The following is a 6,484-nucleotide window of genomic DNA, read 5'->3' as shown; positions in this document are numbered from 1 at the left end:
CAAATTAACGAAAACTCATTTCATTAATTTTTTCCGAATGTTCGTAAATTCGAATACTCCAACATTCGTAAATTCCGAAATTCGTAAATTTGAAATCCGAAATAATAATAACTAACTAATAATAACTTAACTATTATTAACTATTAAATGATAGGTATTGGAATTTCCTTTCAAATTTGGCTGTTAGTGAACGTAAGGAATACAAATTTCGTAACGAATACAAATTTTTCCAAAGTTACGAATTATCTGAATTAACGAATGCTGCATCTAGACAAATGGAATGTAACTTTACTCTATTTGAAATTAGAATTTTGGAAGATGGTTATATTCTTTCTATTCCATTCTATTCTATTGTTTTTCCTATTTTATTCTATCCTTTTATTTCCTGTTCTATTACATTATTTTGTATTCTCTTTAAATTTGAATTCATTCTATGTGAAAATCGAATTTCAGAAGAATTCTATTCTATTATTTTTTTTCTATTCTATTCTTTTATTTTCTATTTCTATGTTATTTTTTTTTCTATTTTGTTCTATTCTTTTATTTTCTATTTCACTCTATTCTTTTTTTCTATTCGTTTTTATTGTATTCAAATTTGAATTTATTATATTTGAAATTTGAATTTCAGAAGATGGTTACATTCTTTTTATTTTATTCTATTCTATTCTTTTTTTATATTCTATTCTTTTATTTTCTGTTTGACTCTATTCTCTTTTTATTTTATATTCTTTTTTTTTATTGTATTCAAAATTCAATTTATTATATTTGAAATTTGAATTTCAGAAGATGGTTATATTCTTTCTATTTTATTCTATTCTATTATTTTATTTTCTATTTCACTCTATTATTTTTTTTCTATTCTTTTTTATTGTACTTGAATTTTAATTTATTATAGTTGAAATTTGAATTTCAGAAGATGGTTACATTCTTTCTATTTTATTCTATTATATTTCTTTATTTTCTATTATATTGTATTCTGTCCTTTTACTTCCTATTCTATTTTGTTCTGTTTTAGTGTATTATTTTATTTCATAAAAAAAAAAAATATTAAATTCTTTTATTTTCTATTCCGTTCTGTTTTGCTCTATTATATTCTATTCTTTTATTTTCCATTCAAATCTTTTCTATTTTATTCTTTTATTTTCTATTCTATTTTATTCAAATCAAATTCGATTTGAAAAGGGTTCAATTTAAAAAAAAAAACATTTGAACCTGAATTCGAAAACGATTCAAATTCGATTTGAAAACGTTCTTTTGTTTCATTTTTTTCTGATTCTTTAAATTTGTAACTATTGTAATTTGGAAATTCGGATACATCCGGATTTCCGAATAACGAAAAAATGTGTCCAAATTTCAATTCGTATCGAAAACGAAGCACGCATGTCTACAAATCCGTAGACTTTCCAAATCCAATAAGAAGTAGTATTAGCGGCTGTGTAAAATTTTGCAGAATCTTTGGGGGTTGGTTTACTAAATGGAAATAATTTGTTCACTTTTCAAGGGGAGTTACTTTTTGCGAGGTGTAAGCAAAAGCTGTTTTTTTTTTCTTTTTTCTTTTTGCTTGTTTTATTTACATTTTTTTTTTGCACGTGATTTGTTATTCTTTGAAAAGCAAAATTTCCCACATTCACTAAGCTCTTGAGAAAACTCCCCTTTAACCACTTCCCGACCAGCGCACGACGATGTATGTCGACAGAATGGCACGGGCAGGCATATTGGCGTACATGTACGTCCAATCTTCAATGCCGCCCTGCCATCGGGAGCGCGCCGCCGGCGGCGCGCTCCTGCGCTGGTCGGGACCCCCATAAGTCCGGTCGCAGGACCGCGAACTCGATCGCCGCGGGCATACCCGCGATCGTCTCACGGGGCGGCTGAATGGAGGAAATGCTGTGTAAACAGCATTTCTCCATTCTGCCTAGCAACTAGTGACGCTGATCTCTGCTCCATGTGATTGGAGCAGAGATCAGTGTTCACAAAACGAAAGCCCAACCCCCCAACAGTTAGTAACACACCCCTAGGAACACTTAACCCCTACACTGCCACCCCCTGGTTAACCCCTTCACTGCCAGTGTCATTTACACAGGAATCACTGCATTTATATAGCAGTGATTGCTGTATAAATGACAAGGGTCCCAAAAATGTGTCAAAAATGTCCGATGTGTCCGCCATAATGTCGCAGTCACAATAAAAATCGCTGATCGCCGCCATTACTAGTAAAAAAAATAAAAAATAAAAAATTATTAATAAAAATGCTATAAAACTATCCCTATTTTGTAAACGCTATAACTTTTGCGCAAACCAATCAATAATCGCTTATTGAGATTTTTTTTAACCAAAAATATGTAGAAGAATACGTATCGGCCTAAACTAAGGGAAAAAAATGTTTTTTTATATATATTTTTGGGGGATATTTATTATAACAAAAAGTAAAAAATAATGAGTTTTTTTCAAAATTGTCGCTCTATTTTTGTTTATAGCGCAAAAAATAAAAACCGCAGGGGTGATCAAATACCACCAAAAGAAAGCTCTATTTGTGGGGAAAAAAAGGACGTCAATTTTGTTTGGGAGTCACGTCGCACGACCGCGCAATTGTCAGTTAAAGCGACGCAGTGCCGAATCGCAAAAAGTGGTCTGGTCTTTGACCAGCAAAATGGTCCGGTCTGAAAGTGGATAAAGCGCAATTTCCCTTGCAAAGTGAAAGTCCTATTTGTCTTTAGAAAATCAACTCCTTTGTGTCTACAGTTCCCGGTCTCGCTCAGGAACCAACGAGTTTACCACCCAAAATATTTTAACCACGTATTTCTGTCTTTTAGGTGAATGATATTGTTTACAATCTCCCATTGGATCGGCAAGACAAAGGCTTCTGGGTTCATCAGCATGGCATAAGTGTTCTGCTGAGCACCGATTTTGGACTTCAAGTGTCCTACGACCTGGCCTCTCAGGTCGTGGTTAATATATCCAGCAGTTTCCAAGAGAAGATGTGTGGCCTTTGCGGTAACTACAACGGAGACCCCGACGATGACTTAAGACTTCCAGGTGGATCGCTGGAGATGAACGCCACTGCCTTCGGGGAGAACTGGAAGGACAGCAGTCTGGGTTTGCCATGCCAAAGCAAATGCCAGGGGGGCTTCTGCCCACAATGTCAACACAAGAGCATTTATGGAGGGGAAAATTTCTGTGGCATGTTGCTTACCGCCAGTGGACCTTTCAGCACTTGTCACGATCACGTGGACCCCCTAGGGTTCTTCAGCAACTGTTTGCATGACCTCTGCCAAGCACACGGTAAAACAGATGCATTGTGCAACAACCTTCAAAGCTACGTGACTGTTTGCCAACATATGGGCATCACTGCCATGAAATGGAGAAGTAGCAAAGTATGCCGTAAGTCTTGGCTCTTGTGCACTTTTGAGGGGATAGAAACATGCACGATACCAGCGTGGACCTAATTCTTAAAAATCTTCCTTGTCTGGCTTTCTCTTACTTGAGTTCTTTCTAAATCACTGACCAGGAAGAAGTGAGCATCCACGTTAGAGGGACTTTCTGGTTGGCTTGTTTTGACACCAAAGCATGAGTCCTTACCCCCACTCCAGCCCTGCTAAAACACAGTCCCTCCCCCCACTCCAGCCCTGCTAAAACACAGTCCCTCTTCTTGAGGCTGAACCTTCTGTGATCTTGTGCCCTGCTCCTTGATATAGGCCTCCACTGACCTAGAAGAAGTGAGCAGCCGTGTTAGAGGGACTTCCTGGTTGGCTAGTTTTGGCACCAAAGCATGAGTCCTTACCCCCACTCCAGCCCTGCTAAAACACAATCCCTCTTCCTGAAGCTGAACCTTCTGCCATCTTGTGCCCTGCTCCTTGACATAGGCCTCCACTGACCTAGAAGAAGTGAGCAGCCGTGTTAGAGGGACTTCCTGGTTGGCTAGTTTTGGCACCAAAGCATGAGTCCTTACCCCCACTCCAGCCCTGCTAAAACACAATCCCTCTTCCTGAAGCTGAACCTTCTGCCATCTTGTGCCCTGCTCCTTGACATAGGCCTCCACTGACCTAGAAGAAGCGAGCAGCCCTGTTAGAGGGACTTCCTGGTTGGCTAGTTTTGGCACCAAAGCATGAGTTCCTACCCCCGCTCCAGCCCTACTAAAACACAGTCCGTCTTCCTGAGGCTGAACCCTTTTCAATCTTGTGCCCTGATCCCTGACATAGGCCTCCACTGACCTGGAAGAAGTAAGCAGTCGTATTAGAGATATTTCTTGGTAGGCTAGTTTTGGCACCAAAGAACAAATCCCTACCTCTGCTTGAGCCCTGCTAAAACATAGTTCCTCTTGCTGAGTCCTAACCCTCCACCATCTTGTACCCTGCTCCTTGTCATAGGCTTCCACGTGACAAACTCGGCCATAGATCTTTATCTCAAAAGGAAGGATTGTCCACACTAGAATAGATTCACCACTACATTTTACTAGTGCAGGGGTGCTCAACCTGTGGCTCTCCAGCTGTTGCAAAACTACAAGTCCCATCATGCCTCTGCCTCTGGGTGTCATGCTTGTGGCTGTCGGAGTCTTGCTATGCCTCATGGGACTTGTAGTTCCGCAACAGCTGGAGAGCCACAGGTTGAGCACCCCTGTACTAGTGCATTACAATCACATCACCAGGACATACTTTTCAGAGTCACTTGACAATCACTTTAGAGTCACTTGACTTGACAGTCAATCACTTAAAGTGGATGATCCACAGAAGTCACAAGTGAAAGCATGTGGAAAACTTTTAGCAACCATCTCCCTTTCAATCTCTCCTTTGCTCAGGGTCATCAGTACTCACAGGACTGTGCTCTCTGTAGTCACCACCTAGCTGGGTACATCTCTCCTGCGAACCCTCCAGGGAAGCGGGGTTATACAGGGATCTCCAGTCTGGTCTAAAATGCCTTTTGCAATATGCCTAAGTCCCCACCTCCATAAGGGACAGAATGGCTACAGCTGGCTCCACCTATGTCCCACCTAGCTTCATACCCTGCTCACTGCCTATGTGTTTTGCCTACATTCTCAAAGATGTGGGGTGTTTTGCTTCCATGCTGCAAGAGAGTGTATGCTCCTTCCTACATGTTATATATATACAGTATCTCACAAAAGTAAGTACACCCCTCCCAAATTTGTAAATATTTTCATTTTTATTTAATTATTTATATCTTTTCAAGTGACAATACGGCAAAAATGACACTTGGCTACAATGTAAAGTAGTGAGTGTACAGCTTGTATAACAGTGTAAATTTGCTGTCCCCTCAAAAAAAACTCAATATACAGCTATTAATGTCTAAACCGCTTTCAACAAAAGTGAGTACACCCCTAAGTGAAAATGTCCAAATTGGGCCCAAAGTGTCAATATTATGTGTGGCCACCATTATTTTCTAAAACTGCCTTAACCCTCTTGAGCATGGAGTTCACCAGAGCTTCACAGGTCACCACTGGAGTCCTCTTCCCCTCCTCCATGATGACATCACAGAGCTGGTGGATGTTGGAGACCTTGCGCTCCTCCACCTTCCGTTTGAAGATGTCCCACAGATCCTCAATAGGGTTTAGGTCTGGAGACATGTTTGGCCAGTCCATCACCTTTATCCTCAGCTTCTTTAGCAAGGCAGTGGTGGTCTTGGAGGTGTGTTTGGGTTTGTTATCATGTTGGAATCCTGCCCTGCGGTCCAGTCTCTGAAGGGAGGGGATCATGCTCTGCTTCAGTATGTCACAGTACATGTTGGCATTCATGGTTCCCTCAATGAACTGTAGTTTTCCAGTGTTGGTACCACTTATGTAGCCCCAGACCATGACACTCCCACCACCATGCCTGACTGTAGACAAGACACACTTGTCTTTGTCCTCCTCACCTGGTTGCCCCCACACACGCCTGACACCATCTGACACCAAATACGTTTATCTTGGTCTCATCAGACCACAGGACATGGTTCCAGTAATCCATCTCCTTAGTCTGCTTGTCTTCAGCAAACTGTTTGTGGTCTTTCTTGTGCATCATCTTTAGAAGAGGCTTCCTTTTGGGACAGCAGCCATGCAGACCAATCTGATGCAGTGTGCGGGGTATGGTCTGAGCACTGACAGGCTGACCCCCCCACCCCTACAACCTCTGCAGCAATGCTGGCAGCACTCATACGTCTATTTCCCAAAGACAACCTCTGGATATGACGCTGAGCACGTGACCTCAACTTCTTTGGTGGACCATGGCGAGGCCTGTTCTGAGGGGAACCTGTGCTGTTATACCGCTGTATGGTCTTGGCCATCGTGCTGCAGCTCAGTTTCAGGGTCTTGGCAATCTTCTTATAGCCTAGGCCATCTTTATGTAGAGCAACAATTCTTTTTTTCAGATCCTCAGAGAGTTCTTTGCCACGAGGTGCCATGATGAACTTCCAGTGACCAGTATGAGAGAGTGAGAGCGATGACACCAAATTTAACACACCTGCTCCCCATTCACACCCGAGACCTTGTAATACT

Source organism: Lithobates pipiens, unplaced genomic scaffold, assembly GCF_037356315.1.
Source record: "Lithobates pipiens isolate NorthernLeopardFrog02 unplaced genomic scaffold, aLitPip1_a1.2 Scaffold_27, whole genome shotgun sequence".
Lineage (NCBI taxonomy): Eukaryota > Metazoa > Chordata > Amphibia > Anura > Ranidae > Lithobates > Lithobates pipiens.
This window is presented reverse-complemented; position numbering follows the sequence as displayed.